The 19104-nt window shown below is 35.2% G+C and overlaps 1 pseudogene; it reads right to left on the reverse strand.

Annotated features, from left to right (window-relative positions):
• Positions 1–8596: 8596 nt before the first annotated feature.
• Positions 8597–18623, reverse strand: LOC122135669 (annotated as a pseudogene).
• Positions 18624–19104: the final 481 nt, after the last annotated feature.

The raw sequence follows: 19104 nt of genomic DNA on the forward strand, positions 1-19104 counted from the left end.
AACGCTGCTCGGAAAAAAGGTTTTTCACAGGAAAACCCCTATGTTGGGATGTCGTCAAGCACTGTATTAATATTTGCTTTGAATAATAAATAAAAATTAAAAAAACACAGCCCAGATATTCATATGTAAAGTCATTCTTGTTGTATTGAGTGTGCGCACATTCGGTTTCTGTTTCTTGACTCATTATTTGATTCATTTGAAAATATTTCTTACACAAAATTGGCTTTAAAATGTGAAATAACAGGTTTTTTTTTCATCAGTTGCATGCAAAACATAGTGTTTGTCTAGCTCAAATTGGTTTTAAAACTGAGTGAAACTGAGTAAAATGCAACTGAATCTAAATTATAAATTAAATCAGACTGATTCACTGATTTTATTCACTTCCATTCTGACTGCTACAGTTCAATTCAGTAAGTTTCAGTCTGTCAATTCAGTTTGATTAAAAGGATTCTGTCGATACAGTTCAATTCATTTAAATCAGTGTGATTCAGTTCCATTTACTATCATTCTGTCTGATCCAGTTTGAATAAATTTGAATCAATCTGCTTCGATTCGATTCACTTTCATTCTGTCCCATACAGTTTGATAAAAAAATTCATTCTGTCCAGTTCAATCTAATTTATCTCAATTCATTTGTTTTCTGTCCAATTCACTTTAAAAATCTGTTTAATTCTATACAGTTTGATTCATTTGAATAAGTACTATTTAGTTTGATTCACTGTCATTCTGTCCGACACAGTTTGAATCAGTCTGATTTAGTTTGATTGAGTTTCATCCTGTTCAATTCAGTTTGATTAAAATGCTTCAGTTTCATTCTGTATGGCATTTTTATTTAACTGAATCACTAAAAATCGTTCATTCTTTCCAGTACAGTTTGATTCATTTGAATCCTTCTGATTCAGTTCCATTCCAGTCAAATTAAGTCTAGTTAAAATGATTCAATTTTATTCCGTCTGAGATAGTTTGTTTCATTTGAATCATTATGACTCAGTTTATTGTTATTTTGTCAGATACAGTCTGGTTACACTTTAATCAGTCTGATACTTTATGTTTGACACAGTTTGATCACAATGATTTACTGTCATCTTGTTCTCTACATTTTGATTCATTTGAATGAGTCCCATTCTTATTGTCAGCATGTAACGTGGCGTTTCTGAGCCCAGAATAACATGGAGAAGGGAACAGCCGAATTCACAGACAGATGCAGAATTCACACTGCAGTGCTAAAAGCCACTGACCTCTAAAGAGACATTCTCCTGCGTCAGAAACTCCCAAATCTCTCTGAACTCACATACAGAGTCTGTCTGACTGATCTCCAGCAATCTCATGAATACTTGAGGGTGATTCTCAGAGATGGAGAGATGGAGAGCTGTACAGTAGCAGATCAGAGGGGTGGGTTGCCAAGGCAACAGCATGTGAGAATCACTCGTCTTCATGTTTACCATGGAACCAGTGGAACTGCCATTACACACACACACACACACACACACATCCTGCAGTGCAACAGTGTCAGAGCTCTGTGACAGCAGAGCAGAAATTTGAAAGTGATGATTATGCAAAGAGAGAAAAAATATTTATGTCAGCCTCTGTCACATTTATGCCTCATTCACAATAACAACAGCCATGAAACGCTTTCACAGTGCATCTCATGTTCATACCCATGACATATTTATAAGAGAAAGAGAATATTACGTGGGAAAATAATTGAGGAAAGGAAGTGTAACAATATGTTAGCCTATTATATTATTGGTTATTATTATTGGATATTATTTTTCAAAAGAACAGGAAAGTTACTTCAGAAGTTATTCTGATAAACATTTTTTTTATATATATATAGATATATAATAGCGTGGACTGATGAATAAACTAAAAACTAAATAAAGCTTGGGCTCTGTGTTATTTTTCATTTTTATTTATTTTTTTATCCTGAAAAAAATTATCACTGTTTCCTCAAAAAATATGAAGCAACACAACTGTTATATACATTGATAATAATCAAAAATGTTTCCTGAGTAGCTAATCAGCATATTAGAATGATTTCTGAAGGATCATGTGACACTGAAGACTGGAGTAATGATGCTGAAAATTCAGCTGCGCATCACAGGAATAAATGATATTTTAAAATATATTAAAATATAAAACAGCTATTTTAAATTGCATTAACATTTCACAATATTACTCTTTTTACTGTAAAACAAACCAAAAAAATTGCAGCCTTGGTGAGCATTAGAAAGCTCAAAACTTCTGAACAGTACTGTAGTACCTGTACAACAAACAACCATCCACCCATAGAAGCTCATTGTATATCAGTTCACATGGTATATCAAGACTAGTGAGCATCGTTCGAGAAGTAAAGCAGCATTAAAGTCAGGTTTGTGACATGGGGTGTGGGAATCATGTCCATATTCAAATGACACCCTGACCAAAAAGCAAGGAGGTAAATACAATGTGCGTCTGGCTCCCTCTACTGTCCTGAGAGAGAGAAAAGGCGTGAACTGAATGATGCCCAGGTGAAAGGCCAGATTTATCCAAGCAGTTCTATTTCAGTATTATTTATATACTATTATAGCATTTATTTATTAATATTTTTGTGATTTGCTTTTGTCGGTTTTCATTTAGATTTAATTAATTGATCATTCATTTATTTTTTTTGATTTGCAGTACTTTTTACATTTTTAGTTTTAGTACTTTTAGTACTTCATTTTATTTCAGTTAGTTGCCTAGGCAGCATTTTTTATGTGTTTACATATTTCAAGTTTTTCAAAAAACAGCTTTATTTCAATACCAAAAAACAATTATTTATAAATTTTAATCTCAGTCTTAGTTACCTATAACAACACTGGATTCAACAAGCATCAAAAAACACAACAGCATAAACAATAAAATTACTACATTTCAAGTAAATAATATTAGCAAACATCAGCTACAGGCTGAGCACGTCACATGACCTCAGCAGAAAACAGACCAGAGCCTTGATATTCTCCCACACATCAGACTGAAGCACCTGCCTCTAAATATAGACACAGACAGAGAGAGAGTCTGCCAACATTGATTATCAATCTCAGTTAAAGATCTAATCTTCAGAATCGTCACATCTTTACAAGAGACAGAGGTAGAATAGAGGTGGAGGAAGAGGAAGAGGAAGAGGAAGATGAAGATGTAGATGTCAGCTTCAATCCTGGGTTAAGGTCACATTTAACCCTGTGTAAGCACCATTTAAAGTTTTGGTTCCCAGAAAAAGAAGGGGGGAAAAACTATCACTACTATTAATTTACTAATTATGTATTTTAGTATTATTTACTACTATAGTATTTTTTAATTTTAAATTATTAGTTTTATTTTTTATATTTAGAGGTTCCAATTTAATTTTATTTTTTAGTAATTTTAGTAATTTTTGTTATGTGTTTTAGTCATTATTATTTATTATTATTATTACTAAATATTTTCATTTAGTTTGATTGCTAAACTGAAATATTTTTCAGCATTTGTATCATTTTGTGCTTCCAGCTGTGATGCCAAAGTTAAAGAGTGAAAAAACGTGTACAAAAATAAACTCTGCATTATCTGATTTGGGGATTTATTGTATATATATATATATATATATATAATATATATATATATATATATATATATTATATATATATACACAGTATATATATATAAATAGTATTATATATATATATTTTTTTTAGTAATATGTTGAATAAGCTTTAATTCTTTACATTTTACATTTTTTTATTTTAGTTTGTTTGAATAATTTTATGAGCTTGTGTCATTTCTTTTAGTTTTAGTTTTGTTGATGTTGCAGTTTTAAATATTGCTATATATATCGGTTGTGGTGCTAAAGATAAACAGTGTGAATTAAAAACCCAGACTAAAGCATAACTATGTGAAACATGGACAAAAACAACTCCCAGCTTATCCCATTTAACAGTTTTTTGTTTCCCAGAGGGTTCTGGGAAGGTTACCGACTGATAATAAAATAAAACGTAAAAATAGCATCTTTGAAAACGTTCTGTATATAAGTTATCTTAAGGTTATATATATATATCTATTAAATTAAATTGAATTAAATTAAATTACATTTGAACAGATATGAACAGGGATAAAGGTAGAGGTGCTCACGCACATATATAAAGTCTGAAACTGTATGGGAAGGTTATTTTTAGTAAGAAGAAAAAAAAAATCATTCACTGTCGTTCCCCCCAAAAATAAGCATCATTGTGTGTTTGTTGAGATGCTGACCTAGAGTTATACTCAACAGAGACGACGGTAGCTGTGCTAGTCAGCATGATGCTAGCGACGCTAAGACTACAGGATAGCGAGAGATACAGATTACAGGGCTATATTTACACTGTAAAACCAACGACAAATCACTGCCATACAAATATTAACTACATAAACCAAAATTTCACCAAATACACCTGAAACAAAACAGTCAAACTGAGGTGAAAAACAGCACAGAAGTCGTCATAAGGGACCTGAGCGCTGTCCACCGGCCGGTGCTGAAACACACACACGCGAATAACACACACGGACACACTCCATTCACGCCACTTCATCTCAGTGTTTATCATGTCTTTGTTTTTCCACGGAATTCATTCGTTCATCCGCACATGCGCACCTCGCCCCGTCTGAGATTTTCTGTACGGTAAACGCTCCGGTGGGCCGCCCCCGGGTTACGAGGGTCACCGAGCGCACAGTCTCACCTCTGTAGTCGGAGGAGAAGATGCCCCCGCTGGCCGGATCGTGACCGTACTCGGGCTCGCTGGCCGAGCCTCCTTTATCATCGCTGAACGCGGAGCTCGCGGACATCCCTGCTGCTGCTGCTGCTGATGATGATGATGATGCGGAGCGGCGGAGAGCGGAGACTGAGTCACGTGACCTGTTACGCGGTGCTGAAGCAGACAGAGCCGGAGGAGCGCGCATGCGTGCGTGAGCACCTCTACCTTTATCCCTGTTCATATCTGTTCAAATGTAATTTAATTTAATTTAATTTAATTCCTCAATACTGTAGTGACGTATGGAATGAAATGAAATACCAATAAAATAATTTAATTTAGCATCTGATTTAGTGATTTCTTTAGGAATCACACTTCGAACTACATGTAATTAAAATATAAATGTGCGCTGCATTTAATTGTGTTTTATTTTTTGTCCTCATTTCCGCGTGAAGTATCCAAAATCACATGATGTAAAACGCTTATATATATATATATATTAGATTTTATCTGTACTGTTGTGGGATATCCATTAAAATAACGAAAAATAATTTAATTAAGCATCTAATTTTTAGTGAGAAAGATTTCTTGAGAAATCACTTTGAACTGTAAATAAAATACGATGATTCACTTTGAGTTGATGTGCAAAATTTAGTATGAAGTATTCCAAAATAGGACATAAACAGAATATTTTAAAATAATTGCGTTTCATTGTACTGTACAATGTGCCCAAAACACACACGCACAATACAGAAACAATAAACAGCATTATATAAAATACTAAAGTCTATTAATTAATTAAGTAATTTATGTTATTAATTTATTGTTCAGGTTTGCTTTATAACCACCAGATATTTCTATTTTATTTTATTTTATTTTATTTTATTTTATTTTAATTTATTCTGTACAATGTACCCGAACAAACACACATACTCACAATATAGAAACAATAATCAATAAGCAACATTTTATAAAATACTAAAGTGTATTAATATTACTAGAAGTATAATTTAATTTGGTCAGGTTTGTTTTCTAACCACCAGATGGCGGCAGCGCTCCTGCTCTACACTGAGTTTGACACACCGCCTGTATTTATTGCATAGATTATAGCATATAATGAAGAGCCAAAGACTGAAAAATAGGCAAATGACATCATTCTCTCAATCAAGGTCATAGCAACAGACCAATAAGAAAGAAATGTCATTGGGCAGAGTCTGTCCTTTGGGTGTTTCGGTTTTCAGTTCTCAGGCCAAAAGTTGTTTATGCTGTTCTTTAAAGTCAGAAATAAGTGTTTATCTGCCTTATTTCGCAACACTTACATAAGCTAGTTTTAATGTTGCCTCAGCAAGACACCTGGAAGTGTTATGGTATGCGTAGGAAAGCTGCTTCAGGTGTTGAATTACGGTTGGAAACCAAACTTTCAAAAAGCAGTTTTCTATTTAAATATATTTAAAAATGTTTTAAATTTTCAGCATCATTCCCCCAGTCTTCAGTGTCCACACGGTACCTCCAGAAATCATTCTAATATGCTGATTTTGTTACTTGAGAAACATTCTCAAACAGTTGTGCTGCGAAATATCTTTTTGTGGAAACGGATAGATTTTTTTAATATAAAGTTCAAAACAACAGCATTTATTTGAAATAGAACTCTTTTGTAACATTTTTAATGTCTTAATGAGTCCTTGCTGAATAAGAATGTTTTAAAATCTTACACAAAAAGTACACAAACACAAAAAGAAACATGGACTGTAAGCCACAAAAGTCAAGTTCTGACTTTTTGGGAGCTTTAAATATGTGCCAGATGAGGAGGAGGTTTTCCCTTGTGGAGTCTGATTCCTTTGTAAGGTTTCTTTGTCTACTTAAACATCCAGTGGGGTTTTCCTCTGCTTGCTCACCTGGGAGTTAGCAAGGTACTATTTTTGGGAAAGCTGACTGGAACAATGTATTCTGAGAGCACCATTCAAATAAATTGAATTACCCACCGATATTCTTTCATTTGACTTTCAGACGTAGTTTGAAAACAATAGCACTGTTCAAATAAACAGTCCCTCACAGGCCAGTTCTGCAGTTCTGTTCTTCAGCTGGTAACAGCTGCCTGAGAAAATGAATGCCTTAAAAGGAAAAAACATGAAAAGGAGAGAGCAGATATTCCCTCTAAAATAAACCTCATGATATCTGCAGCAGTAATATGAGGGGATATAGAAATGATATAAAAACCCATACAAGGAAATGTTATTAAAGGAGCATATCCACATTGCTTCCTTCCATGAAAAAGTCCATCCTCTTTTGTCCTCTCACATCAAAATCCACCCATATATTTGCTTATAACAGCTCTGACTTATTATTTGCGCTTGTAAACATTGCTTGATTTGTGCATGTCTCTCCTGATTCAGAGAACTTTTAACAAAAGAAAGCAATATTTTGCAGAGAGAACTTATTACAAACACAGCATTTCACTTTAAGACATTAACTGTTGGACTGGAGTGGTGTGGATTATTGTGATTTTTAATCAGCTGTTTGGACTCATTCTGACGGCACCCATTCACTGCAGAGGATCCACTGGTGAGCAGGTGAAGGAATGCTACATTTACCCAATTCTCTTCCCTTGAAAAATCATTCACCTTTTTGATGACCTTAGGGGGGAGTATTTTTTCAATATCAGTTTCAGCAGTATTTTGAATTCAGAAGTCAGCAAATATCGATAGAGTGAACTAAGGTTCCTTTAACTGAAAGGTGAATTAGAAGAAACCACTCTGACACTCAAGATCCTCAGATTCCCTTTATTCTTCCAGTTTCACATTCTGAAAAAGAAAATCAGCATTTACTTTTTTTATATACGTATAGGACACGCAATCTCGATGTTAGCAGTCAGTGTTTAAACTTACAGTAAACTGCCACAGTCTGGAAACTTCAGTATGTAACCGGTAAAAAAAAAAAAAAATAAAATAAAAAAAAAAAAATATATATATATCAAGATTGCACTTATTTACTTCAAACAGGTTATAGACTGAATTAACAACCAACTAAAACAAAAATAACACAAGGGAACACTAAACTACTTATACATATATACTTATTTAATTGCACAAAACAAATGCATAAATATTCATTACACAAATGTACAAAAATACTACAGTACATTTCTTTTTTTTTTTTGTCCAAATATTCTCACAAGCAGACACAGATAGCGGAGGCTTGGTGATTTTCAGGGCAGAGGAAAATGCATCGAAGGTCTGGAGGAGGCAAGAACTCGAATCTGCTTGGTTCACATCAAGATCACAAACAAACAAATACCCAGTGCATATGTCATCAGTTCTTAAAAACAGAAAACCAAAAAAAGGTACACAGAGACTGGTTTGCAAAAAAAAAAAAAAAAATTCTAATTTCAGGTCTCCATCTTTCGCACAATGAAAAAAAAGAAACTGCAAGAACAAGAGGCTAAAAAAAAAAATTCAGGGTTAGCTGGGATGGAAAAGAAAAGGTCTGGATTCTAAAACTCATGCCTTATCGCATGCAGAATGACGACCTCAAAAACATACATCTACCAGAGCAGCTACACATGTTGAACGCCTGTGCGATTGGCTCGTCAAGCGTGGCTTTTGAAATGGAGACAGTACCGTGGCGGTTTGGGTCAGAGACCATCAGCATCTCAGAGATGCTTTGTAGAAGCTTCCTCCAGGAAAAACAATCCTTCATGTTTAGATTGTCCTTTAAAATAAACCTGATTAAATTAAATGCCACCGCGCCCAGTGGTGGCCTTCTTTTAAAAGGGAGGGTAGGCCAGAAAACAAAAACCAAAACATCTGGTACGGAACAGCATCGCTGGAAGACGAGAAACAGCCCCATCAGCTTACAGTCATCTGCGATATCAGAGACTAGTGATCATATGCAAGAAGTGAAGAGAGCGGATACTCACTGATTATTAACAGAGAAACTGGCGTGACTGTATCCATCCCGCGTTGAGAACTTTCAGAGGGAGAAGGGTACCAGCGCATCTAGTATGAGACAAGAAAAATTTCAATCAGACGTTTGATATTATCAAATAAGCTTCTCCCTCGACCAACATGTAATGGACTACAACACATAATCATTTTAATTACAGTAATTTAACAACATTTTAGTAAAACACTTATTACTATTTATTTGCATTGCGTTTTATATAAAGGAAAAAATTACATTTAAAAGTTTTACTAATTAAACTACCTTATAGTTTGTCATATAAATTTATATATACACACGTATTACTACATTTTAATTTTGCATCATACATGTTTTTTTTCCCCTTATCGTAAAAATCTAAAACAATTTTATTCTAGAATAAAAACATTACATTTCTAAAAGTACATTTCTTAAAAGTACCACTTTTATTAAAGAGCAATTTTAAAGAAATAGACTGTTTTTATTAAAATAAAATTGAAATGTAAATAACATAAAATAAAAAAATCTTTATAAAACAATGCATTACGACATTGTATTTGGCACTAAATATACACTTAAAACTGATTCTAAGTTAAAAAATAAATTTTTTTTTAATATATTTATTATTATTATTATATTATTATTATTAATTATTATTATTATTATTATTATTATTATTATTATTATTACTACATTTGAATTGATAAAAACCTAATTATATATCATTTAAATCATCGCATTATACATTTTTAGAATATATGCATGCATGACTTAACATTCCGAACAACCCTTAAATCTCCAAAAATAACTATAGCAAAAAAAAACAAAACCTTCTTTGCTGAACCAAAGTTGCTGCAAAGAGCCATTTAAGAACCACTTTGAAACCTTTCAGATGGTGGTAAAAATCTTTAAAACTGTAGAGGGCAACAGACAAACAACAAATGAACCAGGAAAGAAAAAAAAAAAAAAAAAAAAAAAAATTCTACTACATGCTTCATAGTCCAGCAGTTTAAGCTGTGCTAATGACCAGACGTAAGCATGAATTCCCCGACTGAACTGGAAACTCTTATCAGTGCATCTATAAACATCTTTCAGCAAGATGACATTAACTCCTTTCCCGTCCTGCCCAAAACACCCACTTCCCCAGCCAAGGGCAAGAGAACGACAATCAGGCCTGGCACGTCCGTTTCACGTCCCTGGCACGGTCCCTTTGCCAACTATTACTCTGAGCTTCCCCACGTCTTTACGAGACGTCGGGTTGTTTGAAGGCACAGCTGAGCAGCGGCACACAGACACTGAGAGCGCAGGCCGTCACACTCGCCGCAGCTGTAATCTGCATCTGCAGGTGTGTGTGTGTGTGGGGAAGGTCTGGAGAGGGTGGAGTAATGAGAAAGCCAATCCTTGTGCTCGGTTCTTCCAGCAGTTTGCATGTATCCCTGATAAATGCAAACCTGCCAAAGGAATTCCACTTCTATTTTCCTTGAGCTAAATCAACGCAGAAATGGCTATATGGCTCTTTTGGAGAGATTGTAAACTTTTTTTTTGAATGTCTAATATTTTAACAACTATTGATCCAGTAACAAGAGGAAATTTTTTTTGCACAATTTGAGTTAGTGTTCTGCACAAATTGTATCTTTATTATCTTACCATATAAATCCATAAACTATTTTTGATTGTGTATGACCCACCAGTAACAACCACCTCAAAAAAAAAAAAAAAAAAAATTGTTCGGTTAATTTACTTCGTAGATACACATTCCTTCTAAAATTGCATATGTGTATATTGTCAAATGTCATTCATAATGTTTATACACATTTTTGCACAATTGTTGTTTCTTTATAATTAGAAAATTACTTAATAGTTATATACACCACCAACCATTAAAAACTATTTGTTTGTTCAAGCACACAAAAATAATAATCATTGTGTGAACTTAAAAAAAAAAAAAAAAAAAAAAAAAAAAAAAATGTAAAAATGACAAAGGTGACCGTTGATCTCTCTGAAGGCCCTCAGAGTGACATTCGCAGAGCAGAGAAGGTGTTAGCGCCTCTTTCCTGTGGATCCATTAGCACATTCGCTCTCGCTCAATACCACAGGATTCCTAAAGATCCCACCTTTTACAACAACCCTCTTGAGAATACATACACTTAGCAAGTCTATTCCAACACGATTGGAAAATTTGTTTTGTTGGGATAAAATTGTCTTAAACCCTGACCTAATAAAAAAATATCTCACATGTACATTTGCGGCCTCCCCGTTTGCTCTTTACGGCTTGGAAGGAAACCTGTGAACATACAGTCCGGCTCGACAAGAGACTGAAGTAAAACCTCTTCATCCCATGACCTTTGACGCGTCTCACTGGGTTTCCATGACAACCACACAATGTTTAGTCCCCATCCCAATCAATAAACTTGATCAGTCAGCACAGAGTCTTCAAAACCAATCACCATTTCATTAAACCTGAAGTGAACAAAGCAAGACGGACAATAAACTGTGGGTGGACGTTGCAAATTGTTTGTGGTGGAGGAGAATTTTAACATGTGCTCGCTTTTAATGGATCATAAAGGGGCTCAAAGGCACAGTTTTTTTGGCCTAACTCAATGATTCACTCAAGCGACTCAGTCATAATCCAACCTCTGAGATAGCAATTAAAACCAGCTTTTCTCTGATGTGATCTCTTAGCAACAAGTAGCAGGTCACAGAATGCTGTTCTGGAAGGGATTCTGGTGTAATCAGACCTGTCATATCAGAGCGGACCCCTGACACCTCAGGTTTAGCTGCATCATGTTGACCAAGGGTCAGTTTCCACCAGAGCGTGAGTCAGGTGCATTAGGGGAAAGGTAAGCAGACTACAAGCCACTGAATCAGATCGAAGGCTAACGTTATTGTAGAATTGTGCAGTACATTGACAAAGCTTAAATTCAAAGCAACTATCATATTTAAAAAAAATGAAAAACTCAAGAGATTCAATTAAACAATCTAAAATACAAATCATTTTTTTTTTAAATCTAAATACACATTTAAATGTGTATTTTTTCATTTTTGATGTATTTTTTTTTGTGTGCATTTATTTTTTTTTTTATTTTGAATCTTTTGTTTTTTCATTTTGCCTTTGTATATTTAAATATTTTTTGGTTTTGAATCTTTTATAAGATTACATTTTTTTTTTTTTTTTTTTTTTTTTTCATGCAAAAAAAAAAAAAAAAAAAAAAGTATACCAAATTAAATCATGCAAAAAAAAGATCATATTAAAATGAAGATATACAAAGCCAAAAAGAGGATGTTACAAATTCAAGCTTAAAACTCAAATTGAAAATAGTGTACGCTTAAGAATTAGTAAATCATTAAAACTTGGGCTTGGGACACCAATTTTAGAATATGAAACATTACAAATTCGCAAGCCACAGTACATACTTCCTACACAAACTAATGGAAGTACAGAGTAACATTCAAATGCTTTGGCACCATCACAGACATAAAAACAGCCAAAAGCAGAGAGACACACAGTGATGGAGAGAAGGAAAAGAGGGGACACACCGGTTGGTCCCTCACCTGGGCGTGCAGGGCGGCGGCGGCGGCGGCGCAGCAGCGACAGGGTAGGTGAAGGCGGGGCGTTGAGGCAGGCCTGGGGTCAGTTCAGTGGGTGTAGAGAGGAATACGGAGCCCACGCAATCAGGAGACGCTGGGATCAGTGCTGCCCCCGTCAGGTCATCTACAGAATCACAATTGAAAGTCACATACGGAACCAAACACTAGGAAACCGAATCATAACTTACAGTGGTGTAATTAAGTCCACTTAAGTTGATAATTTTGTAGCGCTTTATACAACAGAAATAGTTTCAAAGCAGCTTCACAGCAATAAACAGGAAAGTAACACTCAATTATACAAACATTCAAATATGACAAATCCAAATTTTGCTATAAAGCAGAAAGAGACAAGTGTCATTATTCAGCTCAAGTCAGTTCAGTGTTGGATCAGATTAAGTGTAGTTTATCAATTACGAAACAAGTTAAATTCAGCTATACAGATGGAAACGGTCACTATTAGGTTCAGTTCAACGGTTCAATAACAGTATTGATGTTGCAAAATTCATCAAATATGAACAAATTTGATTCAGCTATAAAAAGCTACAAAATAAACTGAATGACACTCGTTTAAGTTTTGTTCTCATCTGGGGGTCAGTGTCATCAAATTGATAATTACTGAATATTAAGTGCATTTTAACTGCCAACTAAGCAAGCCAGAAGGAAACCGCATCCAAATATGTTTTTGTCATTAAGTAAAGAAGAATAACTTTATTCAGCAAGGGATGCAGTAAATGATCAAAAGTGCAAGTTAAACATTTAAAATGTTAAAAAAGACTTTCCATTTCGCAATTAAATTTTTTAAATATTCTTCGAATATTTCCACAAAAATATGAAGCGCTGTGATACTGAAGAATGGAGTAACGACTGCTAAAAATTCAGCTTTGCATCACAGGATGAAATCACATTTTCAAACAGAAAAATGTGAAACTGGAATAATATTCCACAATTTCTGTTTTTTCAAAATTTGATCAAACAAGTGAACACAATAGAAACAAAAAAAACATAAATAAAATACATATGCACATACACCCACATCTTACTGCCACCAAATATCCCAGATTAACAAAACCTATATTCAAACAATGGGAATAATACCCCCAATGGGATAATAAAAGCATTCAAAAATGACATCTGAGGGTGTTCATACGACGAAAACTACTAAAAATGCTGTATTACACATGCCAGGCCAGCAGTTGGTGATTTATAAAGAAACACTATGCTTCTGCGCACATACTTACAGAATGAACATGTAATACACATGCCACAGTTTTCACAAATTCACGTTTTTGAAGTTTACAAGGAGACAAAGTCTTAAAAAAAAAAACAGTTTTCAAATGTTTGCATTTCCCCAAAACAGCAGTTGTCGTGTAAATGAACGACCAAAATGCATATTTTTTTGTTTTTAGTGTGTAAATGCCACACTAAAACACATAAGGACTTTTACTAGCGGCTTATCCCAAATGAACTCATGTTTTGCGTGTGGGCGGGGCATAAGTCCAGGGTTTTACTCACATGGGTCTCGAGCGATGAAGTGCGCACCTAGAGCTGGGTGCAGGTTGGAAGGGTTTGGCGTGGCCATCAGTTTACTCTTTGCCATCTTTGTGTTGGCTTTAGCAAACTCCAGACGCAGAGTTTGAGGGCTCTCTGGGTCAAAGCGAATCCCCTGAGAATAGATGAGATCGGGTGTTGAGTAATTATTCCTTCATACAATGGCACAAATCAATCAGCAGGTCCATAAACAGAAACAGCATGCGCAGCACAAGTGCACTGATTTCCAAAAGTATCCTACATCCCACTGAAAACGCATGACGTCATGGAACTTTTCTTAGGGACGAAAAAGGAAAGAAACTCCCCCCCCCCCCCGTAGAGAGACAAGAGCAACAATCTGAGTCCAGACTTAAGAGCGAAGTTTGGGAGGACATAAAGCACAGACCGTCCCTTATAACATAATTAAAAAGCTGCCATCACTTACAGCTTACTAACGGACCAGCGGCTACTTACATTCACTACGCATTCTTGGCTGTTTCAGCCCAGACCGGCTGTCAAACGTGACAAAACCCCACAGGCTTAGGAGAATGGAAAGAAACACATCAGACAGACAAACCGGACGTAGAGACAAAATTTAGATTTCCCAAAAAAAAAACAAATCAACAACTAAAAAAGTATGCATATATCATATGTAATGACAAAAAAAAGCCTGAACCTATATATAAAGAAATGAGTTAAAACTATATATTTTATATCTCATACAAATACACATATAGATATGTTTAAGATGTTGTTACATGCATGTTACTTGTCATAAAATCTCAACTGTCTCTTATATACAGTACATTTTAGGCAAAAAACAAACCTACAAACAAACACCTAGGAATATCCGTAAAATACAAATTTCTTAGCGCTCGGGGTTTATCAAATTCCCAGGTAAAGTTTGTGAAGATTAAATTGGAGATTACAATTGTTAGATTAATCCATTTGTTTGGCCTTTAAATCAAGAGAAATAATAATAATAATAATAATAATAATAATAATAATAATAATAATAATAATAATAATAATAATAAAAAAAAACTGAAGGTAAATAAGTTTCAACTTTACCTGTTTTGAGGTAAGTTTTATGAGAGATCCTTCATATCCCTGTTTAATAAAAAGGGGACAAATTAAAAAATAATCTGAAGAAAAATTGAACTCCAATCAATTTTCTTAATCTAAATCAGCACATCCATTACACAGGTGGACTAACAAAACTCCCAGATTTTTTTTCTTTCGGCCAGTGTCTCTTACCTTGAAGGGTCTGAACAGCAGGTAAAGCTCACGTGGTTTGGATGGTCAAACAGGCAGCCCGCTGACAAATAGTGTTCGTACCTAGAACAGGGAAAAGCCTAAAATGACATCAGCACACAAACGACTGACAGATGCCAAAAATGGTAGTGACCTCTGACCTATGGGTGCCATGTATGGTCTTATAAAAATGGCACCTGAAAAGGAGAAAAACAGGAATCATTTAGAACTACCTTTGTCTCTGTCCCTTCCTATTGTGTCAGAATCTCCGTCCGTTTGTCTGCAGAATTGCTATTGGAGACTGAATGTGTTCAGAATCAAAAATCATGAGATTGTGGTTAGTTTAGTGAGCAGAAGTGTGTGCGTGGTGATCAGGTGTGTGTGACCCTAAGCATGGATGCAGAAACTTCTGCAGGACGCGGACAGCATTATTGCTCCAATGTGAGTGGGAGGTAGAAAGTCTAATTTAACTCGACAAATTAACAGGATGGATCAAATGATATTACAGTGAACAGAGAGAGAAAGCAAACTGCGATCAAATAAAGAAAAAAATCATTCAAGTACAAACAGCAAAAAGAACTGGCACTCGACCTCAATTCCACATTTTATCCAACAAATTAAGACCAAGTATTACAGATTCTAAAGTTACTCAAAAATGCAGCGAGCATTTTAAAACAGATGTAGCAACTCTACACAGATCTAGTGGGGAGAAGAGAGAAAGCTTGAGGAAGGACACAGCGTGCCATGACCTTTACGGAAAAGAGGAGAGGGAGAGAAGGAGAGAAAGAACACTTCAGAGGTGAACAACCGAAATCCAAAAGACTTTTTGGTGAATCTCACAAAAAAAAAAAAAAAAAAAAAAAAAAAAAAAAAAAAAAAAAAAATAAACAATGTCCAGCAAAATGAAACAATTTTTTAAAATTGTTTTTAAAAGTCCATCTTTTTTTGCATTAAATTAAACAAAATCATAAAAATTTTCTCATTGTTTGGAGAGTTCTTTCGTTCTGTAACTTATTTTATTTTCAAAACAATCTCAGTGAATTACAGCAATTTCTCCCTTAGAGTTAGTGTATTTTAAAATTATAAAATTTTTCTATGACATGTTCTCCTTTATAACACTCTGTTATATATCAGCAGATTGTCAATGAAACGAAACACTTTGTCTAGCAGAGTACCAAAAATAAAAAAAAAAAAAAAAGCAGTAGCAGCAATAATATTTAATAGCCCTCCATTTAATTTCAATCATTCTCAATTACAGACTGTTAATTAAACAGTATTTTTCCCTGTAGAGATTATTCAACAACGCAAAAAAAAAAAAAAAAAAAAAAATCACAACGCAAAAAAAAAAAAAAAAAAAAAAAAAAAAAAAAGTCCATTAGCAAAATATTTTTTTTTTATTAATGTAGTTATCTATTTGATATTGACCCAGACAATATTTGTGAAGCAGGGCCCCTAATTTAATTCTGCACTAACAAAAATTATTATTTTTTTTTCTGGGTCGGGTTGTCATGGACATGTACTGCAGCTGTGGAGCACCATGGTATTCTTTAAGTATCATAATGCTGTGGTAGGTACATAGATACGGTAGTGATTGAATGACATGGTATATAAAATATATGGTAAAATCCTAAAAACAGTGTGTGAGGTCATTGTGCTAAAAGAGCAAATCAGGATGTGAAGCGGGACAAAAGGTCCATCACTTAGATTTCTACACCATTTCCACCAATACATCAGCCACTGGAAACGGCGCAGCAGCTGCAGGGGAGAGCAGTCGCAGGGTTCAGACTCATGTCTGTTTAAAAGCCCCCAGCAGAAACTTTCAGATTATCCTCAATGTTCCTGAAACACGAAACATGAGTGCAGTGCTCAAGTGCTGCCAGCAGCTGAGAGGGTAAATAAACAGGAATTTAATCAAAAAGGAATAAACGCACTCCACAAGCACAAATAATGGACAAACGTGCCAACTTAATAACCTAAAAAATAACCAGTTGATTCTGTCTGCCGGTCAGAAAAATGGGATGCAGGTTTTGCAGGACAGAAACAAAGGGCATGTATGGGGTTTGTGAGCGACCCACTAGTCCGAGGCACAGAGGGAGGAAACCCCCTGTTCCTAATTATTGCAGGTTGAAAACAATGAACAATCTGAACATACACAACCCAAACGCTCTGACCCAGTGCTGTGCCCGGCAACAATTACAGGACACAACTCCCACCCCCAAACACTCAACCAGAGTCCAACTCAAACTACACCATTTACACAAAGATCCTCACCAACTTCTCACTTTAAACAAAAAACTGCTCAAGACTGATGTGTTTCTGACAGGGAGTGTTTTGCAAATTGCCTTGTAAGGTCTTAAGCCAGTAAAATAATACACTAAGCAGCAGGAAATGCCTCTACCAAGAGGTCAGAGGTGGACATCTACACTCCAGAGCATAGAACTAGAATGACACTAAACAATAAGACTTTATATAGGCCTAGAATAAGATCTCCATTATAGACTGCTTCACTCAATTTTACAGCAACCTGCTGAAATATATCAACTCATTTTAAATGAAAAGGCTAAATTTAATACAACAAAATAAATAGGCCATAAATAATAAATTATTATTATGATTATTTCATATTATTATTTATGATTATATTATTATTAGTATTATTAAATAAAACTCAATTGAAATAGAATTCTATTTAAAACCAAAATTAAAATCAACCCTGGTAGCAGGACTTTTTGGGTCTTAAATTAAAAATAAATTCTCTAATTTAAAATAACACCTCCGTTAGAAATCAGAGATGACATCAAAACTGGGAAACAAATACTGAAAAAGGGACAGAAGGTTACAGTTCTGAAAAAAGGACATGCATCCACCCGTAAATTTAATATGTTTTGGGGAATTTTTAGTTAAAAAAATAAAAATAAACACCCACTAAACCCCAAAATACCGACAATACTTTTGACCCACATTAAATAAATAAAAACAACCCTAAAATAAAAGCACTAAAAGTAATAATAAAAATTAGTTTTAATTTTATTTTAGAGTAAAAAAAAAAAAAAAATAAAAAAAAAAAAATAATCTTTTGGCATTACTGAAAGTTATATCTCTGCAGACCCAATGTTCAAGTAGGCTACGGTCCTGTTTGCGCGGACGTCTTTAAAACGAAACGGGCAGGAGCGTGGAGAGGAACGATCGGGAGAAAACTAGGTGCAAAATGAACACACAGAAAAACTTCAGAAGAGCACCCACTGAAATATTTTGCTTGTTAATCTGCCTTTAAACTTTATCCACACAGTCACACGAGAGCTGTGGTGTCGCATCAGGTGATTCTCATATTTTCAATGCCAACTTTAAGATTAATCATCAACAGACTCCCCATTCCTCTCAAGCTTTTCCACAGCAAACGCTTTTCCCTCAAACGCCCATTCCCGAAACGAGCCTTTTAAACGTCAAGTCAAACGCCAGAAACAGTTTATCAGACAGTTTCAGTTCCGCCGGCAGAGTCATCCGCCGGCGAGACTCACCAATGAACTTTATGTTTACCAAAGAGTTTATTTTTCTCTTACCTCCTCCCTCTATGAAACACTGGTGTGCGTCCTCTGAATCTGACTTCAGACTCATGTGTAACTTTAACGCTTCTTTGTGCCAGAAACCGAAAAAAAAAAAAAAAACTGTTTCCCTGTCGGTGATTTGGTCCCTGGTGTGCGTTAAAGTTGCAGAAGAGAGAGAATCTGGTGTCGTTTGTGCCCAGTGAAGCCGTGAGTTAAAGCCACAATCCGAAAGTAAAGGTGAGAGGTGCTCTGTGAGGGTGACAGAAGGAAAAGAGGTGATGATTTTGGAGTTTTAATCCCCCCCTCCTCACATCAAGCTCGTTTGAGTTGAAGTGGAAAGAAAGGAGGAAAGAGGAAACCCGTGGGTAGATTTTAGAGCTGATAGTTGTGCGTCGGCTCTTCTGTCCTATTAGCGGATCAATCATGTTAAATGCGCGCCCCCGAGCTTCAGATGGGGGACTCAGCTGCGCGAGGCCCGGCCCACTTTACCACCATCATAACCATGTCTGACCCCTCCTTTACATCCATGCCTGCCTCTATATCTAACCCCT

This window comes from Cyprinus carpio, chromosome A25, assembly GCF_018340385.1.
Source record: "Cyprinus carpio isolate SPL01 chromosome A25, ASM1834038v1, whole genome shotgun sequence".
NCBI lineage: Eukaryota > Metazoa > Chordata > Actinopteri > Cypriniformes > Cyprinidae > Cyprinus > Cyprinus carpio.